Here is a 23125-nt window from a genome sequence, read left to right as displayed (position 1 = left end):
AGGAGGCACATCTCCAAAGAGGCAGGATGCCCTCCGGGGGCCAGCTTAAGGGCAGCACACCGACTGAATCACATCGCATAGCTCCGCCTTTGCAGGGCGCTGCCTCTGCGCGTTATTCTAAAAGTTCTTTGGTGTGGGTCTTTTTTGAGACAAGTGCATCAGATAGCACTGCTGCTATTTGCAACATATGTCTCAAGCGTATCTCGCGTGGCCAAAACATCAGCCGCTTGGGCACCACATGCTTGACCAGACATATGTTGACCTGCCATGCAGCTCGTTGGCAAGCATACCGCAAAGAGCCACACCAAAGAACAAAGCGGACCTCTCCTTGCTCCTCATCAGCTGGGATCTCCAACCCCACTAGACCTTCAGTCCTCTCTGAAACCTGCGCTGAGAGGAATGAAGGTTTAGAATTAGATGTGTCACAGCCAAGTGCTTGCGGGCACTCTGCTAGCAGTACACCCACGTCGGATTATAGCAGGCAAATTTCCCTGCCCCAGCTGCTGGACCGTCGAAAGAAGTTCACTCCCAGCCATCCACATGCCCAGCGGTTGAATGCTAGCTTGGCTAAATTGCTAGCACTTCAACTGCTGCCTTTTCAGTTGGTAGACTCGGCCCCCTTCCGTGAGTTTGTACAATGTGCGGTTCCTCAGTGGCAGGTCCCCAAACGCCACTTTTTCTCACGGAAGGCGATTCCGGCTCTCTATCGGCATGTGGAAGGCAATGTCCTTGCCTCGCTGGACAGGACGGTCAGCGGTAAGGTGCATATTACTGCCTACTCATGGTCCAGCAGGCATGGACAGGAACGTTACCTGTCTTTCACGGCCCATTGGGTCACTCTTCTGGCAGCTGGGAAGGATGCAGGACAAGGTGCAGTAGTGTTGGAGGTTGTTCCGCCACCACGCCTCCAAAATGCTACTACTGGTTGTGACACACCTCTCTCCTCCACCCCCTCCTCATCTTCTTCCTCCATGGCCTCTTCCAGTGCTCTGTCCTGGGAACCAGCGGTACTCCGTAGGCATTCAAGGGGCTACACAAGTACGCAGGACAAACGATGCCATGCCGTGCTTGCGCTGGTTTGTTTGGGGGACAGGAGCCGCACTGGGGCAGATATTTTATCAGCTCTGCAGGGGCAGGCCGAGAGGTGGTTGACGCCATGCCAGCTTAAGCCGGGATTGGTGGTTTGCGACAATGGCACCAACCTCCTCTCCTCCCTCCGACAGGGACAACTGACCCATGTGCCCTGTGTGGCTCACGTCCTTAACCTGGTGGTACAGCGGTTCATGGGCAGGTACCCGGGCTTACAGGATGTCCTGAAGCAGGCCAGGAAAGTCTATGTGCATTTCCGCCAATCATTTAATGCCTGTGCTCGGCTGGCTCAACTCAAAAGGAGTTGAACCTGCCCAAGAACCGCCTTATATGTGACATGCCCACCAGGTGGAACTCAACGTTGGCCATGCTGCAGCGGCTGCACATGCAGCAGAGGGCCATCAATAAGTACCTGTGCGACTACGGCACCAGGACAGGGTCAGAGGAGCTCGGTTTTTTTCTCACCACGCCAGTGGGGCATGATCAGGGATGCATGCACTGTCCTGTCACTGTTTGAGGAGGCCACAAAGATGGTGAGCAGTGACAGTGCATGCATCAGTGACACTGTACCTCTTGTCCACCTGTTGGAACATATGCTGCGTGGAATAATGGACAGGGCACATGAGGCAGAACAGAAGCAGGAAGAGGAGGACTTCCTTGCCTCTCAAGGCCCCCTTTATCCAGACAGTGTTCCTGCTGTCCCACCCATCACACAGGAAGAGGATGAGGAGGAGGAGGTGGATGATTGTGTCAGCATGGAGGTGGAGGCTGGCACTCAGCAACAGCAGCAGCAGCAGTCTTGTAGGGATGATTTACAGTCCCAAGAAACCCGTGGACTTGTACGTGGCTGGGAGGAGGTAGCTGTGGATCATGTTGTCCTTAGTGACCCAGAGGACTCCGGACCGAATGACTCAGCTAACCTACGCTGCATGGCCTCCCTGATCCTGCAAAGCCTGCGGAAGGATCCTCGTATTCTTCGGATCAAGGAGAGGGACCATTACTTGCTGGCCACTCTCCTTGATCCATGGTACAAGGGTAAGGTTGTCAACCTTATCTTGCCATGGCAGAGGGAGCAGAGGATGAGACATCTCCGGGAGGCCTTGCAGAAAGGTCTGTGCAACGCGTTCCCAGAGACTGTGAGGTTACAAACTCCTGGTCCTGGACAACGTGTTGCTGAGGCATCGGTCAGAAGGAGCGGTGAAAAAGGTGGCCGTCTGACCGATGCGTTCAGACAATTTTTTAGTCCGCAGCCCCACGGTATGATCGGTTCCAGCAACCATCGCCAGCGTCTGATTTACATGGTGCAGGAATACCTAGGGGCAAGGTCAGACTTGGACACCTTTCCCACCGAAAATCCTCTGGCTTACTGGGTCTTGAGGATGGATTACTGGCCAGAGCTTGCACAGTATGCAATTGAGCTACTGGCCTATCCTGCATCCAGCGTTCTTTCGGAACGCACCTTCAGTGCTGCTGGTGGCTTTGTTACCGATCACAGGGTGCGCCTGTCAACCAACTCGGTTAATCGATTGACCTTCATAAAGATGAATCAGTCTTGGTTCACCCACAGCTACCAAGCACCTGAAGCTGATGTAACCGAATAATTTTTTTTTAAATATCACATCCCTTCAAGACTGCCTATGCTGATGCTGAGTGACTGTCCTGTTATGTTGATTGTCTATCCTCTTCCTCCTCCGCTGATATCTTGGAAGAACATTTTTGGTTCTGGGTGATGCCACCAGCCCAATTTTTCTGCCCCTGTTTAACAGGAGCGTTTAATTAAAATTTTTGATGGAATGCTTTGCAGCAGGGCTCATTCCTGCACTACAACTAGAGTATATGGGAGAGGCTGCAGTGTCGTGGCACCAGCACCAGTGCCTAAGGCCCAATTTTTCAGCCCCAGTTTAACAGGGGCATGTAATTACAATTCTTGATATAATATTTCACAGCAGGGCCCATTCCTGTGCCCACTGAGAGTAACTGTGAGGACTTATAGTGTTGTGGCACCAGCACCAGCACCACAACCACCAAAAGCCCATTTTTTCTACCACTGTTCAACAATGGCATGTAGTTACAATTCTTGATATAATCGTTCACAGCAGGGCACTCCAGCGCCCACCAAGAGTCACTTTGAGGGCTTACAATGTTGTGGCAACATCAACACCTTGTTCCGCCATTTCTGCAGAGCATATAGGGCAGACCCCTACTTTCAAACATCCAACTTACAAACGTCTTCTACTTGCAAACGGAAGGAGACAACAGGAAGTGAGATGAAAAAAGACGGACGGCAAAAGAAATATATAGGGGTGATAACCCTTCCCTATGTTTTCCAAAAAGCTTAAAAATAGATTTTTTGACTGGAGCTAAACTTTAAAAATGTACCAGTTCAAAATTACAAACAGATTCTACTTAACACAACAGACCTACACAGTTCCTGTCTTGTTTGCACCGCCTGTATACTGCTGTTCTGAGTATATAGGGCCTGGGGGCACCACGCCTTTCCTTTTTTTAATATGGGTACGGGGTTCCCCTTAATATCCGTACAAGACCCAAAGGGGCTGGTAATGGGCAGGGGGGGCTACCCATGCCATTTTTCTCAATGATTTTGATCCATATTGCCGGAACTAGATATTACATGAAAATTGCAAGCAGTTTTAAATGACTTTTTTTCCGTTAGATGTCATTTTGTGCAGAGACTTTTCTAAACACGGGAAACACGTGGTACTTCACAGGCATACTAAAGACACCCCCCAGGCATGATATTTAAAGGAATATTTCACTTTTTTTTCACTTTAATCGTCATTAAAATCATTAAAACGTCTGTTTTTAAAAACATTTTAGGCATTGACCCATGTCCCCTGGGGCAGGAGCCAGGTCCCCAAACCCTTTTTAGGACAACCTCTTGCATATTAGCCAATAAAACTAGCACTTTTTATTTAAAACGTTCGAGTCCCATAGACTAAAATGGGGTTCTAAAGTTTGCACGAATTTGCGGTCCGTTCGAAAGTTCTGGTGCGAACCGAACCGGGGGGTGTTCAGCTCATCCCTAGCCAGAATCCATCTTGCTTCCTTATAGAAGAAAATTCAGTTTCCGGACTTTGGGCAGATTCTTGCTGTATGGCTGACTTTAGATCAGGTAGTAATATTAAAAAATGTTGTGAGGACAGGGTGGCACTGGGAGATGCTACTTCAGGAGTTTCCGGGAACATTCGAGAAAGAGCGCCAGCTTTGCTATTCTTGGATCCCGGACGGTAATAAATGTGAAAGTTAAAGCGGGAGAAAAATAGGGCCCACCATGCTTGCCGGGGTCTAAGACTTTTGTTAGTCCTGAGGTATTTAAAATTGTTGTAATCAGTAAAGATCATCACAGGGTGAGCTGCACCCTCCAGCAGGTATCGTCATTCCTCTAAAGCCATCTTTATGGCTAATGGCTCCCGGTCACCGGCATCATAATTCTTTTCTGCTTGAGTTAATTTTCTTGAAAAGAAGGCTACTGGGTGGAGCAAAGCTTTAGGCCCTTAGCGCTGTGATAGGATTACTCCAGTGGCAACTTCCGAGTCATCTACCGCCAGGACGTAAGGGAGAGTGGGGTCTGGGTGCTATAATACTGGAGCAGAAGTGAACAGGGCTTTAAGTTTATCAAAGGCTTCCTGGGCCTCCTGAGACCACTGAAATTGAAAGTGTTGTAGAGTCAGTTGAGTGATGGGGGCAATAATAGCTGAGAACCCTCTGATTAACCTTCTGAAGAAATTTGCAAATCCTACAAATCTTTAGATCTCTTTTTTATCCACTGGGGCAGGCCACTCAAGAATAGAAGACACCTTCTGGGGGTCCATGGCGATTCCATTGGTGGATACTATCAACCCCAGGAAATTGGATGGTTTGCTTCTTGAACTCACATTTCTCTGCTTTTGCATAGAGTCCATTTTTCTGAGGGTAATTAAGACTTTCTTCACATCTACACGGTGTAGTTCAAGTGATGCAGAGAAAATAAGAATATAGTCAAGATAGACAATCAGAAAGTGGTCCAGGTATTCTCTAAAAATGTAATTTACAAAATGCTAGAACATTGCTGGGGCATTACATAATCCAAAGGGCATGACAAGATACTCAAAATGTCCGAAACGGGTTCGGAAAGCTGTCTTCCACTCATCTCCTTCTCCAGTCCAGACTAAATTGTAAGCACCCCGGAGATCTAATTTTGTGAAAATTTGGGCAGTCCAAAATCTTTGAAAGAGTTCTGGTACTAGGAAAAGTGGATGTCGATTTTTAATGGTGATTTTATTTCATTCCCTGAAGTCCACACAGAGCCTGAGTGTGTGGTTCTTCTTCTCAACTAAGAAGATCCCTGCGCCTGTCGGTGAAGAGGTTGGACGAATAAATCCTTTCTCTAGATTTTCGTCAATGTAGAGATGTAGAGCTTCCAATTCCATCTCGGATAGCGGGAAGATCCGGCCAAAAGGAATTTCTGCCCCTGGAAGCAATTCTATGGGACAATCATAGGGCTGATGCAGTGGCAAGATATCGGCTTTCTTCTTATCAAACACATCTTAGCGGGATCTTAAATTTCTTAGCCAGAGCAAGGTCTAGGAAGCAACTGCAGGCATCAGAGTCAATTATAGCCTGAAACTTGATTTCCCCGTCCGCTACCTGTAATGAGATGGGTAGAGTGAGGTGAGCCAGATGAATCCCGGGGACTGGGGGGTAAACAGGGCAAGGAGGCAGTTCTGAACAAAGTTTTTCATTATGTCCTGATTCCTGGCAGGGCAAGGATTAGCTCATTAACCACCTGGTGAATCAGGGCTGTAGATGGAGGTGTCAGGGCTGGCTTAGCCCTTCCCTCTCTGGGCTGGCTGCTCAGCTGTCAGCTAATTGCCAGCTCCCAACTCTCTCCAGTTATCAGCTGTTCCTTATCCAGTTCGTCTGACCTGCCTACTTAAAGCTGTCCAGCTCACTTTATATCTGCCTTCGTCTTGGTCACATCACAAGAAACTATCTCCTGCAGTTCTGTTCAAAGACTGGATTGCTGACATCCCTTCTGGCTCCTTATCCTGCTTGCTGTTCCTCTACTTGGATCCCTGACTTCTGGCCTGGCTGATTACCCAATCTGGTTATTGAACTCTGGACTGGCTGACTCCTTGATCCGATTACTGGACTCTGGCTATGCTTTGACTACGTTGTCTCTATTTACCATTTTATTTAATAAACAAGTGTGATTTAATTGTACTTCTGTCTCGGTCTGATTCATGGTTTCTGACAGTAGGTGAAGGCCATGAATTCAGAAGATACAGTCACCTGAGTCGCAGGCCATCCCTGCTGCTGCGCCAGTCTCTGTGCAGGCACCCGCTTCGAGTACTAGCTTAAAAGGGTATTTGACGTTCCCGCACGCTCCACTTTTGCTGCCAAGTGCCTCATGTCCATCAAACAGAGTACGAGAACTGTTGCCGACTACGCCATTGAATTCCATACTCTGGAAGCAGAGGTTGCTTGGAACAATGAGGCCCTCGTGGCTTGTCATGGTCTCTCGGATTCCATCAAGGATGAGATAGCAGCCTGCTGCCCGAGATATACCCACTGAGCTGGAGAGCTTGATCTCATTTGGTCTGGTGCTGGTTTCTTCTTTGTGAAGGAGAAGAGCGGTGAACGGAGCCCTTCTATAGATTATAGGGGTCTCAATAGTGTCACGATTAAGAATGCCTACCCAATTCCATTGATTACAGAGTTATTTGACCGCCTCAAGGGAGAAACGGTTTTCACGAAGCTTGACTTGAGAGGGGCATACAATCTCCTGCGCATTAAGGAGGGCGACGAGTGGAAAACTGCGTTTAATACCAGAACAGGCCATTATGAATACCTGGTAATGCCTTTTGGACTTTGTAATGCCCCGGCAGTTTTCCAGGAATTTATTAACGATGTCCACCAAGATTTGTTGCAGTTATGTGTGGTAGTTTAATCAAAGAGACTTTTGCTATCAGGAAGTCAGAGCATCTGTTTGTGATTCCAGGTGGAAAACATAATGATTTTATGGCTTCCAGCAAGATTATTGCTTCTTGGTTGGTAAAGCTCATCTCCTTGGCCTACAAGTTGAAAGGGTTGGCTGTGCCAGAAGAATCACGGCACTCTGCATTAGAAGGGTCTCGACCTTAAGAGTGGCAGCAGGCCGAGTGTCTGAAACTATCTGCAAGGCTGCTACATGGGCACCAAAATATTCATATTCATGGCTTAATGACAGTTGAGTTTGGCAGAGGCATCCTGGCTTCTGTTTATTTAGTCAGAATTGAGGAGTGTCTAGCATTATCCTTCCCCTGTTTTGGCTAGTTAGTTCCCAGCTGTGCTGACATGGAGCCGTTAGGAAAAAAAAAAATTGAATTCAAAGACTTGCCGTAATTTTCCTGATAAGCTCCATGGCAGCACAGATCCCATCCAGCTTGGTAGGACTAGTTACAGAATACCAGCGTTGTAGGGGGGCTAAAACTTATATGAGTTAAGTCCTGGAGGCATGGGGGGAGCCTATACCCAGATGTGCTGCCATGGAGCTTGTCAGGAAAGGAAAATTACAGGAAGTTTATTAATTACATTTTCAGGTTTTTTCTAAGTACTATTTACATGCATCAATTAAATGTATAACTATATCTGTTAACACAATTGTTTATGATTATAAACCAATTGGCATATCTGAGCAACACAGTCAGATACTTTCAGTCACTCAGTCTTTTGTTATTTTTATAGCATTGTGTCAAACAACTAGAAATCTGCCTATTATAATGGTGCTGCCAGCCCTACAAAGCTCTTTCTGAAGGAAATATGAATAAAATGACCGTGAAAAGCTGACTCATTATATCTGCTCTGATTCCTCTTATTATTCAGTTTCTGCAACCAGGAGAACAAGTAACCCGTGAATTCACCCAAAATGTTCCTCTGCCCTAGTTAGGACTTTCTGTTAAGTGTGCTCAGGTGCTCTGAAGAGGCAGCATTCATAATTCAAGTGAATTATATGGAAAAAATGTTCATTGTACATTTCCTTATCCAAGATTTTAATATCTGTAAAATATTTTATGGGGGAGAAGACTTTAAAGTTATTCTCTTGTAATGCATTAACAGTTTTTATTTTTCATGAAATTTAACTTCCTGACTCCCCTTTATTTTTATTTTTTTATATATCGGTACTTTGTTCCCACTGTCTTAATCTTTGGGTTTGATAAATCATTCTCAGCAAGGCTTTTGTGCAGTGCTAAGGTTTCTCCAGAAGTTGCCAATGTTTAACCACTTTCAGACCGGACCAATTTGCTGGTCAAAGACCAGACCACTTTTTGCGATTCGGCACTGCGTCGCTTTAACTGACAATTGCGCGGTCGTGCGACGTGGCTCCCAAACAAAATTGACGTCCTTTTTTTCCCACAAATAGAGCTTTCTTTTGGTGGTATTTGATCACCCCTGCGGTTTTTATTTTTTGCGCTATAAACAAAAATAGAGCGACAATTTTGAAAAAAACGCATTATTTTTTACTTTTTGTTATAATAAATATCCCCCAAAAATATATAAAAAAACATTTTTTTCCCTCAATTTAGGCCGATACGTATTCTTCTACATATTTTTGGTAAAAAAAAATCGCAATAAGCGATTATTGATTGGTTTGCGCAAAAGTTATAGCGTTTACAAAATAGGGATAGTTTTATAGCATTTTTATTAATCATTTTTTATTATTTTTTTTTTTACTAGTAATGGCGGCGATCTGCGATTTTTATTGTGACTGCGACATTGTCGGGGACCCATCGGACATTTTTGACACATTTTTGGGACCATTGTCATTTATACAGTAATCACTGCTATATAAATGCAGTGATTCCTGTGTAAATGACACTGGCAGTGAAAGGGTTAACCAGTGGGTGGCAGTGTAGGGGTTAAGTGTTCCTAGGGGTGTGTTACTAACTGTGGGGGGGGTTGGGCTTTCATTTAGTGTACACTGATCTCTGCTCCAATCACATGGAGCAGAGATCAGCGTTACTAGTTGCTAGGCAGAATGGGAAAATGTTGTTTATACAGCATTTCCTCCATTCGGCCGCTCCGTGAGACGATCGCGGGGATGCCCGCGGCGATCGAGTCCGCGGGTCCCGCGACCGGACTCACGGGGGTCCCGACCAGCACGGGAGCGCGCCGCCGGCGGCGTGCTCCCGATGGCACGGCGGCAACGAATATTGGACGTACATGTACGCCAATATGCCTGCCCGTGCCATGCTGTCGACGTACATCGTCGTGCGCTGGTCGGGAAGTGGTTAATGGTGTATTCTGTCTCCCTTTTCACTGGATACCAAATTATGCTTTTAGAAGGAATGTAACACATATTTCTAGCTCATATACTGTATAGTTAAAGATTTGTGGACACCTGGCCATAATACCTAGATGAGCTTTTTAGACATCCCATTGAAAATCATAGGCATTTTGCTGCTACCAGTGCCTATCAATGCAGCCTACCAGTGCCCATCAATGAAAGTTGCTTCCTGCAGAGAGAAGAGAGTAGGAACACCAGAGGCCAGGCACCCTAGGCAGCAGTGCGTCCTAGGCGGTTGCCTAGTTTGCATAGTGGTAGCACTGGCCCTGCATGCATTTTTATTCAGCCCCCCTGAGTCAATACTTTGAAGAACCAACTTTTGCTGCAATTACAGCTGAAAGTATTTTTGGGGATGTCTCTACCAGCTTTGCACATCTAGAGAGTGACATTTTTACCCTTTCTTCTTTGCAAAATACCTCAAGCTCTGTCAGATTGGATGGAGAGCATCCGTGAACAGCAATTTTTAAGTCTTGCCACAGATTCTCAGTTGGATTTAGGTTTGAATTTGCTTTGATGATCTCTGCAGCTCTTCCAGAGTTAGCTCTTGTATGCTTCTCTGATTAATGCTCTCCTTGGCCAGCCTGTCAGTTTAGGTGGACGGTCATGTCTGGGTGGGTTTGCAGTTGCGCCATACTCTTTCCAATTTTGGATGATGGATTGAACAATGCTCCGTGAGATGATCAAAACTTGGGATATTTTTTTATAACCTAACCCTCCTTTAAACATCTTCACTTCTTGTGTGTTCCTTGGCCTTTATGATGCTGTTTGTTCACCAAGGTTCTCTAACAAACCTCTATGGGCTTCACAGAACAGCTGTATTTATGTTTCAGTCGTTTTTATTAAAGGTTTACAATGCATAAAACAAAGGTCTCGGCTTTTCATTATGTAAATACAACATGTTCAGAAAACAATACAGTTATTATTCTGGGTAACTCGTATGGTACTCATTTAGTGACTTGTCTAGACCATCATTTCCTTCTAGTGCCTGTTACATTTTGCTAGCTGGGTTGTGGATGGCTTCTGCTCTATTGTCATCTTTAATTTATAGCTTCACATTTTATCACAACATCTATGGTCTGTACTTTGTTTTCACTCTAAATCTGCCGCATGCCCTCCGCCCGTGGAAAATGTTAAGGGGTATGAATACTTTTTCAAAACACTGTGACTGACAGGCATGAAAACTGATGTCAACGTACATAAAAACTCACTGAACATACATGAAAACTGATTTAAACTCATGTTTCTGCAAGTGAAATCTGCACGGTTTTACCATCAGTTTTCATGCATGTATGGTGTGAATGAGCCCTCAGATTGAGTAGGTCCTCCTCTTCATCAAAACAGCTCTGACACATCGAGGCAAAGACTCCACTTAGACCTCTGAAGGTATGCTGTGGTATCTGGCACCAAAACGTCAGTAGCAGATGCTTTAAGTCCTGTAAGTTATGAGGTGGGCCCTCCATGGATCAGACTTGTTTTACCAGCACATCCCACAGATGCTTGATTTCATTGAGATCTGGAGGATTTGGAGGTCAAGTCACCACCTCAAGCAGTTATTATGCTCAACAAACCATTCTTGAACAATTTTTGCATTGTGGCAGAGTGCATTATCTTGCTGAAAGAATACACTGCCATCAGGGTATACCCTTTCCATGAAGGGGTGTTCTTGATCAGCAACATTGTTCAGGTAAGTGATATACTGTATGTCAAGTAACATCCACATGAATGGCAGGAACCAAGGCTTCTCGGTGGAACATTGTTCAAAGCATCACACTGCTTCCAATGCATGGCTTTCTTCCCATACTGCATCCTGGTGCCATATTTTCCCCGGGTAAGCAATGAACATGCACCCAGCTATCCATATGATGTAAAAGAAAACGTGATTCAACAGACCAGACCACCTTCTTCCATTGCTCTGTGGTCCAGTTCTAATGTTCACCTGCCCATTGTAGATGTTTTTGGCTGTACACACCAGTCAGCATGGGCACCCTGACCCTTCTGCAACTATTCAGCCCCATATGCAACAAACTGCAATGCCCATTTTCTCTGCTTTAAACACATCGACTTCATGGACAACTTGTTCAATTGCTGCCTAATATATCCCATCGACTTTTAGATACCATCGTAACAAGATAATAAATGTTATTTACTCTACCTGTCATTAGTCATAACGTTATGGCTAATTAGTGTAGATACACATTCCCATCATTACCTCTATCCATTGAGCAGGGAACACTTAAAGCAGGGCTCCTATGGAAAAAAAACAAGATATAAATGAACAGCCCACCAACAGGTTAAACAAAAAAAGTCTTGAACTGTCCCTGCAGTACTTCTTTTCTGCCACTAGATGTTCTCAGTTTGATGAAAAGCAACATTCACCTTACTTTCTTTGATCCCAAAACTAAGCCCTTGTACACACGGTCGGAAATTCCGATGGAAAATGTCCAATCGGACTGTGTTGTCGGATAATCCGACCATGTGTGGGCTCCATCGGACATTTTCCGTCGGAATGTCTGACCAACAAAGTTTGAGAGCTGGATATAAAATTTTCCGACAACATGATCCGATCGGACTTTGTCCAATCGTTTGTAGAGAATTCCAATCGGACAAAGTGCCACGCATGCACAGATCAAATAACGAGACCAAAGCTATTTGCTACTAGCCTGAACGTAGTCCCATCGTAACGAATGAACGTTATCACGTTCGGAACGATCAGATTTTCCGACAACTTTGTCCGACCATGCGTATGCAACACCAGTTTCGGACAAAATCCGTCGGAAAAAATCAGACGGATTTTGTTGTCGGAATGTCCGTCCATGTGTACAAGGGCTTAGACTGCAAAAAGCAGGAGTGGGCAATTCATTTTCCCAAGTGGCCACGTGAAAAACTAGGACTGTTGTGGAGGGCTGAACCTAATTCTGCTCAGTATTTATTTTGGACCTGGGAAGGCCACTTAGTACATAAACATATAGAAAACAAACACCTGTTGCTAGGAATAATAGGTACGAAATAGGTCTCTTTCAGACAGGTGGTTTGGGGTTGGTAAAAATGGGTGGCTGAGCCAGATCGAGGTTTTTTTTTTTAACATTACTACATAGGATGCAGTAAGGTAAACAAAACTTCTGCCTTCACAAACACTTTAAATGCAATTTAGCAAGTCTAAAGTGATACTGCAGCATAATTAATCAGGGCCTTAGTGTTTACATTTATAATTAGCTCTGATGCTTTGCCATGAGAAACTGCTGTTGTAAAATTTCTTAGTGCTCGTGATGCTTCTGCCTGTGAGAGTTATATGTGTCAGCACCAGCGGTTGGTAGTCCTGATGCACTGAAGTGCACAGCAGAGCGGATAAGGTAAAAGATTCCCAAGAGAACATCACAGCACCATACACCAGTGGCAAAATTGTGGACGCGTTTAAATGTAGGATTTGTCTAATTTGGAATGATACCAATCAGATAATTTCTCCTCACTTCCTGCTCCAGGGACAACTCAAAACTTTTAGATTTCCCCACAAGTTCTGTACCAGGGATAATGGTCACCAGAACCAATAGGGAGAATGAATATCTTCAGTGGGATACAAACAGCAATAAAAACATGAATTTGTATAAATGAAGATCAAACAAATTTATATGGGCATAATAGCTACGGTGAAGTTGCCCTAAAGCCCAAACAGGGTGCCTCTTAAATAGTGGACACCAAATTTTTATTATACATATACAAAGTCTAAATAAGGTGCTACACCAATCAACAGGGAGTTAAAAAATGTTTAATATTTGTGTTAGTTTAGCAAGACAATGCAATGATCAACGTGTTTCAGGGGTTCAAAGATATCTCCCTTCCTCAAGGCTATAAAACAAACATAGAATTGACACACATTTGTATTGAACTCTAAAATTGTAATGTGTGAACACCAATATTACATTGTTTTGGATTTCTATTTCATTGGTCTGGTGTTTTTTGGACTTTGTATACAGTACATAGCAATAACACATGACAGGAGTTTAACCCTTCTAAATTCTATATAAAAATGAAGAAAGCATTTTGGATGGGGGTACACTTTATTTGGCTGCATTTAGACACTTCTATAATAACACAGTGTAGGCACCAGTGATGTTCAGTAGGTGTTTGGTGATCCAGAAAACAGCCACAACAGGCACTGTAGTCATGTTTGTGCTTCTGTATGGTGGCCAATGGCTGCCAAAATAATGTTCCTCCATTCTGTGGGTATAGATGATGGTGCTAAGAAACCAATACAGTTGTCACGGGTATGACGAGACTTGTAACGACAGAGAGAAATTCAGAGTATGGAACAGGTGCAATATAAGTGCTCTTTGTAAAAAAGTGAAACACACACAACAGTGTAACCTAAAATGAAACAGGCAAATTAAACACAAATAAGCAAACAGGAACATATTGACAACCGGATACATGAGGGACATGCAAAACCAGCAAGAAATAACTACATACAAACCATATATAATATAAACAGGGTAAATAACAAGAAAACAAAGGGGCGAATGTCAAGCAGAGCTGGGTAAGACAAGGCTAGGAACAGGCTGTAAAGGGCAGTCCAGATTTATAAGGGCCTCCACTCCACACAAAAATATAATGATCAAATTACCATATTTATTAGCGTATAACAAGCGCTGGCGTATAACATGCACCCCAATTTAACCACTTAAACCCCGGACCAATTTGCAGCCAAAGGACCAAGCCCCTTTTTGCGATTCGGCACTGCGTCCCTTTAACTGACAATTGCGAGGTCGTGCGACGTGGCTCCCAAACAAAATTGGCGTCCTTTTTTTCCCCATAAATAGAGCTTTCTTTTGGTGGTATTTGCTCACCTCTGCAGTTTTTATTTTTGCCGCTATAAACAAAAATAGAGCGACAATCTTGAAAAAAATGCAATATTTTTTACTTTTTACTATAATAAATATCCCCCAAAAAAATATAAAAAAACATTTTTTCTCCTCAGTTTAGGCCGATACTCATTCTTCAACATATTTTTGGTAAAAAAAAATCGCAATTAGCGATTATTGATTGGTTTGTGCAAAAGTTATAGCGTTTACAAAATAGGGGATAGTTTTACAGCATTTTTATTAATTTTTTTCTTTTACTAGTAATGGTGGCGATCAGCGATTTTTATTGTGACTGCGACATTATGGCGGACACATCGGACATTTTTGACACATTTTTGGGACCATTGTCATTTATACAGCAAATCAGTGCTATTTAAATGCACTGATACCTGTGTAAATGACACTGGCAGTGAAGGAGTTAACCACTAGGGGGAAGTGTAGGTGTTATGTATGATGTTATGTGTTTTTTTTATTGTGGGGGGGGGGGGGCGTGGCCTGGCATGTGACATCACTGATCGTCCTTCCCTATAAAAGGGAAGACACAATCGGTGACAGCCACACAGGGAAGCATGGGGAGAGGTTTGTTTACACAGATTTGTGTCTATCTGCAGCCTGATCTGCTCCCATCTGCAGCTTCAGTGCAGCCGATTTGTGCCCATCTGCAGCCTGATCTGTGCCCATCTGCAGCTTCAGTGCAGCCAATCTGTGCCCATCTGCAGCCTGATCTGTGCCCATCTGCAGCCTGATCTGTGCCCATCTGCAGCCTGATCTGTGTCCATCTGCACCCATCTCCCCCATCTATGCAGCTCACCATCTTTCCTCACAGGAAATCATGAGCCATCATCTGTTTACTCAGCTCTCAGTCAGTCGCCAGTCACATACACAGTCCTGCCTCCGCCATCGGCATTGGACCAGCTCCTGTGACAGACAGAACACTGGTCCAATGCCGGTGGCTGAGGCGGGACTGTGTGTGTGACGTTTGAGCCAAGTAAGAGCTGAGTGGAGAGATGACAGCTCTGTGATTTCCAGCGGCACTCTTCCTCCTTCCCCTCTGTGGTACGCTGTCGGCGTATTACACGTAACCATGATTTTCCCCCTATTTTCAAGGGGAAAAAGTGCATGTTATATGAGGATAAATACAGAAGCTTATTTTATTAAAATGCATCTGGGGAAGCATTATGATGCCTGTAATCAACTATAAAATGTTTTACTTTGGTGCTGTGTATCAATTTTAAACAAATGTTGGTGGCCCAAGCAAACCATGCATTGAACGCATACACTCTGAAAGTAGAACCTTTTTTTTTTCTTTAATAGAGCAAGTAATCATTATAACCCCTGTCAGTTTATTTTATTTTTTGAATTGAAATAAAAAATAGTGTAGCGCTTCTAAGGTGAAAAATATGTTGAAGGAATGCTCCTATAACAAAGAACATATAGATGTGTAAATAAACAAAATAAAGTCCAAAGAAATAGATGTAGGCTTCCGTGGAAGGACCAGCACAATGGTAGTCAGACCGTATCACAATACGAGGCAAATCTCATTAAACGGACATGTCCATGTACGACAGCTTGTCTGGAAACATTGGGAAAGAATAGATGGGTACTTCTTACCAGATCTGTTGGACTCACACAGTCATATGACGGTTGAGTCAATAAGGCTTGGGGTCACAATCTGGGACCGAGGAGTGGATCAAAGTGGGTTCATCAGCCTGGTGGAGAGACTTCAAAAGACCGTATATCCAAATGATGAATCTCACCGATGGAACTTCGGAATGGTTAAGAAATCCAACTCAGGTATAGCTCACTGCACTCCGATACTCCAAATACCCCAAATGGAGGGGAAGATATTTAAAGGGTTTAGACCAAAAAAGAAAAAAGAAAGAAAAAGCTCCACATGGTGCGGGTCAGGCGATAAAAAATAGTAATTTATTAAAAGTCAAAAGAGTAACAAATGACTTAGTGATCACAAAGCAATAAGGTAAAATTTAAAGTAAAAGCAATGTGGGGTGCCAACAGCTAGCCCGACGCGTTTCGACACATATGTCTTCGAAGACATATGTGTCGAAACGCGTCGGGCTAGCTGTTGGCACCCCACATTGCTTTTACTTTAAATTTTACCTTATTGCTTTGTGATCACTAAGTCATTTGTTACTCTTTTGACTTTTAATAAATTACTATTTTTTATCGCCTGACCCGCACCATGTGGAGCTTTTTCTTTCTTTTTTCTTTTTTGGTCTAAACCCTTTAAATATCTTCCCCTCCATTTGGGGTATTTGGAGTATCGGAGTGCAGTGAGCTATACCTGAGTTGGATTTCTTAACCATTCCGAAGTTCCATCGGTGAGATTCATCATTTGGATATACGGTCTTTTGAAGTCTCTCCACCAGGCTGATGAACCCACTTTGATCCACTCCTCGGTCCCAGATTGTGACCCCAAGCCTTATTGACTCAACCGTCATATGACTGTGTGAGTCCAACAGATCTGGTAAGAAGTACCCATCTATTCTTTCCCAATGTTTCCAGACAAGCTGTCGTACATGGACATGTCCGTTTAATGAGATTTGCCTCGTATTGTGATACGGTCTGACTACCATTGTGCTGGTCCTTCCACGGAAGCCTACATCTATTTCTTTGGACTTTATTTTGTTTATTTACACATCTATATGTTCTTTGTTATAGGAGCATTCCTTCAACATATTTTTCACCTTAGAAGCGCTACACTATTTTTTATTTCTGTTTGTTGAACTTTGTTTGTTTGAGTGTTGGCTGCTGTACTTTTTCACGTATATTTGATCTTAGCGCAGTTGGCTGCTGTGCTTTTTATGTATATTTGATTTTAGCGCAGTGTTTTCCCTTATCCCTACTTATTTTATTTTTTGCCATCCATTGGGGAGATTTCCCTTCACTTCCTGTCCCATAGCCAAGCAGGAAGTAAGAAAATACCTGCAAACTAGTTCCTCCTTGCCCCACCCCCAGGTTTCCAGAACTATTGTTCCCGTCAGAAGATTTCCCTTCTGTTACTTTTCTGGGATCAACGCAAAATTTGTGATTTTCTTTTACTTTCACTTATAATGATAAACAGGACACATAGCGAGGGCGAGTCTCCATAATGGGGGGCACAAAACAATAACATGTTGACAGGTGCTCTAATCTCTCTCCAACTAAAAAAAAAAGTTTTGCCTTTAGTTTTCTTTAAGGAAGGTAGCCTACAATTGCTTATGTGCATGCTGATGCAACCTCATAATGAAATTGTGTCATGCATACCTCACAACTTTTTTAAATGGGAATGAGTGACACCAATTAGAAAAAGTATGTAGGCATAGTACACACACCCCTGCTACGCCCCCTTAAAGGAGAATTATACAAAAAAAATAATTAGTTAAATCCACACGTGCTTACCACTACTATTCCTTTATACTGGCCTTTGAAACTTACAAATGCAGCAATTTAGAAATTGGATGAAAAGTTTAGCACTGGGAAACAGTTTTTGAAAGATAAGAAGTGCATTTTATATATAGCTATATAGATCACGCCAACATGGGGAACAAATGAGGAGGAAAGAGGGACAGAGGGACTTCGTTCCAAATCAAGGACAGTCCCTTTAAATCATTCAGCAAATTAATGCCATATTTATCAGTTTGTTAGTAAAAAGGGTCAATTTTAATTCCGGTGTATGATGGGCCCTCCAAACCTGAAGTGCCCCAGGCACCCCCAAGGGATGAATTCAAACCTGAAGCAGGGTAGTGGAATAATAGGCAAAATGCTGAGGCACGTGAAAATTGGAAGTCTAGCATTAGAACTATTCGCATTAAAACTAAACGTTATGACCCCCATCATGTTACTACAAAGCACAGTAACACTCTGTAAATGTGTGCTGTTTGCATTGCAATGCAAAGTTAATTGCACTTCAACTCACGTATATACTTCAATGCAGGGCATGCATGAGTTTAACTCACCACTAGGTATGAGCTGCAGTTTCATACTATTTTACATGTTTAGAGTTCAAACAAACATTTGAGAACACTCAACAAAGTCTCATGATACAACCTCCAGTGGCAGTGGGGAGTGAAACATTTGGCAGTGGGATTACTACTGCTGCTAAATATGACAGCTTCCCACTCAGGTTGGTTGTTAGGAAGCAGGTGGCTTTCGGTTTCCCAGCATTCAGTGAAAAATCCCCGCCAGCTGTTCAGCTGTCAGCCAGAGATTCCAGAACTGGACTGGCCTCTATGAGGCAGTGAGCACAACCTATACCTGGGAGTTTTATAACAGCTGGCTTAGGTCGGGAGTGGGTGGTGATGACAGCAGCCCTACTAGTGGAGTGGTCAGTCAGGTTCAACTGCCATAATTGCTAGGATGTCTGAGCTCCTATTATGTGTCCTCCTGTGTCCTATTGGTCCTCACACCTGGCACAGGACATGCCTTTGGACTGGATCTGGAACCACCAGGAAGGTGGGACCTTGGAAATTGTGAAGTGAAGTGTAGACCTGATCAGGCCTATTGGCTGGAGAAGTGTTGGAACCTGCACATGAAAAAGAGCTGTTGGGATGGGGTTGATCCATGCCACTCCATCCCTGCAAAGCTGGCATTTTTTGTCACCAGGGCCGGGAACTGGCTAAACAAACCAACCCCTGGGTATCCCATCATTTAGGCTGCCAGGTTAAGGTGATGACTGTTAGGTTGCTCGTCTTCTGTAAGTAACCCCTGGTAGCCTAGGCTAGGATGGAAGAGCGGAGGTCCCTTTCACCGGTGGACAAACATCACACATACACACGATTGTACGTGAATAATGAATGTGTATATTGAAGCACACACAGCAGTTTTATTTAGTTTGAGCTAAAGGACAGCCCTGTGGTTTAGCCAATCAGGTAATTCATACATACATCGACATTTTTCTTAAACTCATGACATTATCTAAGTCAAAGGTGAAATACAGTCTTCTGATAGTTATTTCGTCATTTCAACATCTGCTGACTGACCATATTCTTGCGTAACCAGTCCTATCTTAGCTTTGTACCTCTTACCGCAGACAGATGCTTCCTAATATGTCAACATCTTGCATCTTAATTCTGAACTTTAGTGAAATGCACGCCTAAGCATATTATCTTAGACCTTTAACCTAGTATATCTTTTGGTAACCTTAATAAGTATTCCCTTATAATCCTTCCTTTGATCATTCTGTGATTTACATAATGATCATTCCTTTTCTAATTTAATAGCACAGGCTTCATACTCCGAACCCTTGTGCTCTTGGTTTCTATACCATACCGTTGGATCCTTAACAATGGAAGTGAGTTTCAGATCCTTCGGAGCGACCGTGTTTCCCTTTTTACATAAACATTTGATTATCTTATAACAGGCATATAAAAATAGAATGAAGAGAATCACAGTGACAATTGTCATGGCAGCATTTCGGAGCCAAGATATTAATCCCCCAAAACTAAAACTGCTCGAGAAGGGATCCCAGTTTTTTCCTATGTTCCTTGCCTCTTTCTGTAGTTTATTTACCTCTTCCCTGTGTTGGGCAATAACGTCATAGTAGTCTGGGACTTCGATGCTGGTATTATGAATCCAGGTACAGCACTCATAATCCTCAGTAGTCTCACAGAGGCCAGTAAGGGCTGCACTCATACTTTCTATAGCCAACTCATGTAGTTCTAGTTGCTTCCTAATTGCCCTAGTTTCTAGATTTAGTTTGGTTATGTCATCAGAATTTTCCTCCAGAATCTCATCAATTATGCCAGTGTAATTATTTAATCTTTTCATTAGGTCAATTCCCCACCCTGTCCAGGAAGGGAACCATGCCCAGGCCATATCTTTTTCTAAAAACAATTCTCGTTTATTACGGTGTCTAAGGGGATATCTAGGATGCATGCTGGCTTCAAGGAGGTGACTTCCCTTGTTATCCCCTAATACCCCCATGATAGGAACCAGGGCTGCAAGGTAACACCACCCCTGGGGTTTGGTTGGGATCCAGGGGTGACAGAGTTTGCCGCAGCATATATATATGGTATTTCCTAGAGCTAGGGGTCGTTTATGGAACACGTTCCTAAGAGTATCAGAAAGGCCAGAGAGCACCAGAATTGACATTAATTGGTGTATTGTAGTCTTGGTACTGGAGCTAAGAAAGTCTAAAAAGGTGGCATTTAGGGTGGGATCTGAAGTATGGAAGAAAGAAGGACTGTTAAATGATGTCATTGAAATGTTAAGTTTTGCTTGTTTGCAAACCTCGGCTCCATCTGTGGTGTTTCCCAGTCGGAAACACCAGTCTGGGAAGTGGCTTCTACCTATAATTTGGAAAGTGAGGGTTTTATTTGGAAGGGTCCTAGTAACATTCGTTAGGACGATAGGGGGTGTTCCATTAAGGAGGGGGGTAAAATTCAAGGGGACTGCCATGAGAGGGATTCTAGCTGTACTGGGATGTAGCTTGCTGCAAATCCAGCATTTCTCAAAACCAGATTTTTGAGCATAGCTATATTTGAATTTTAGTAGTAACATCTTGTTAGTCAGTCCCTTAGGTGACTCATTAACGGGTACAATACTTCTACTATGTCTTTGGCCGGGGGTATTATTCATCTTAGGTGGTCCACATATCCCTTTTAATAGACCTAAGTCTTCTGGATGATATATACAGTTAGCTATCAACCAGGTTGGTAGGAACACTACTAGGGTAATACAGCATAAGAGGCACAAGGCCTTCCCTGACACTGATGGAGAAAGCATCTTTGTTTTTTAAAGTTCTGATTATTTGTTATCTAAGAGTTCTGTTCTTCTTCTTCGTTTCTCATCCCGGCAGTTGTTGGCTCTGTTTTGTCCTTTTGAGGGGGTGTGGGATCTTCCAGGGAAATTTGTTCTATGCCTCTCTGAACTTCTTGTAGATCTTGTTCTTGGGAGTTGCTGCTCTCTGTCACTGCCAGGGGCTCTGGAGTCGAGGGAAGCTGGGGACACTTTTTAAGACGGCTGGCGTGGATCCAGGTGTTTCCTAGGTCTGTTAACACTGCGGTCCTGGATACCTTTTCCACCTTCCATGGTCCTGAGAAAGCCGGTCCGATACTCTTTCTTTGTGCTAATTGTTTGATCAGCACTTTATCCCCAGGGATGAAGGGATGCGTTGGTTCTGTGGGAAGAGGGAAAAAGGGTGACAGAAACTTGTTCGTTTATTTCGTGGAGCATACTTACCAGATTTTTCACGTACATTTCCTGTTGGGAATAAATGTCAATATCAGTGTCTTGGTCTAATGGGGGTAATTCTATGTTTGCGGGGATTCCCATGAGGACCTCAAAGGGTGATAATTTTGTTCTTGCATGTGGTGTGGTCCTAATTTGGAACAATACAGCAGGCAGATGGTCAAGCCATCCTTTCAACGTGCCTCCTGTGGCCTTTTTTAGTTTATCTTTGATATTCCTATTCATTCTTTCCACTACTCCTGCACTTTGTGGGTGATAAAGGATTTCATATATATATTGATCAAAGGGGCAGCCCCTATATGTCCTGGACCATGGAGATATGAGAGTATAAGTACACAGTTTGTTTCGGGTATGCCCAGGATCTTCCCCTCTTTTGACCAAAGACCTTCAGGGTCTTTGGTCAATCCTTCCTGTGTCCAAAAATGGACATCATCTTCTGTGGCCATTGATTGCATCTGTGCTATGACAGTTTTAAAGTTAGGTGCTGCGAAGTGTTCCTTGAAAAACATTGTTGTGGGGGCAGGTGGGTTAGGGGAAAAGGCAGCAGCTCTTTTAGCTTCTCTGTCAGCAAGAGCATTCCCTTTTGAAACACGACTGCTGTCAGAGGAGTGTGCCTTTACTTTAATTATGGCTACCTTTTTTGGAAGAAGAATGGCTTGGAGGAGAGCACTAATCTGTGTGGAGTTGGCAATTATTTTGTTGTCTGCTGTTTTAAAACCTCTATTGGCCCATATCACACCAAAATCATGCACCACTCCAAAAGCATATCTACTGTCTGTGTAGACGTTCACCTCTTTACCGGTGAATAGAATGCAGGCCCTAGTGAGGGCTTCTAACTCTGCTACCTGGGCTGAAGAAGGAGGTAATGATTTTGCCTCCAGTACGATGTCTGGTAGTTGAACAACTGCATAACCGGTTAAAAAGGTGGAGTCAGAGGGACGTGAGCAGCTACCGTCAACGAAAACATCCTCTGCACCTGAGATAGGGGTGTCAGTGAGATCCGGTCTGGGACTGGTAATAGCAGCAACCTTTTCCGAACAGTCATGTATAATGTCTGGGTCATGTGGTAAACGCAACATGGAATGCAAAAGGCGCACAGCGGGGTTGCTGGCAGGCACATATTTGAGTGTGAGGTTATCAGTGTTCATCAGTGTTATCTCATAACCACTAAGTCTTTGCGAGGTCATATGTTGGGTATTCATGTTCTGAATAAGATGCGTGACTGAATGAGTGGTATAGAGAGTCAATGGGTGACCTAGCACTAATTTGTTTGCATCTTGTACAGCCATTGCACAGGCAGCAAGATTTTGGAGACAGAATGGCATTCCCTGTACTTGGATGGGGAGTTTTTTTTGATAGATATGAGACAGGGCGATACCCTGATCCATGTTGTTGTGTTAGCACGGCGGCAAAAGAGCTTCCTGAAACTACACAGTATAGTTGAAAAGCTTTACCATAGTCTACCAACCCCAGGGCGGGTGCACATGACAAACTGTGTAGTAAGGCTTTAAAAGCTTTTAGTCTGTCCTCTGTCCAGTCTATCAATTTAGGGGCGGTTGACCCAGTAGCCTCTCGTAGGATACCATCATAGTGAGAACAGTCAGGGATCCATTGGCGGCAATATACAATTGCACCCAAAAATGAGAGTGCGGCGGCCTCGTCTTTT

This window comes from Lithobates pipiens, unplaced genomic scaffold (genome assembly GCF_037356315.1).
Source record: "Lithobates pipiens isolate NorthernLeopardFrog02 unplaced genomic scaffold, aLitPip1_a1.2 Scaffold_23, whole genome shotgun sequence".
In the NCBI taxonomy this organism is placed as follows: domain Eukaryota; kingdom Metazoa; phylum Chordata; class Amphibia; order Anura; family Ranidae; genus Lithobates; species Lithobates pipiens.
The sequence above is the reverse complement of the archived record's forward strand: the minus strand, read 5'-3'. Positions refer to the sequence as shown.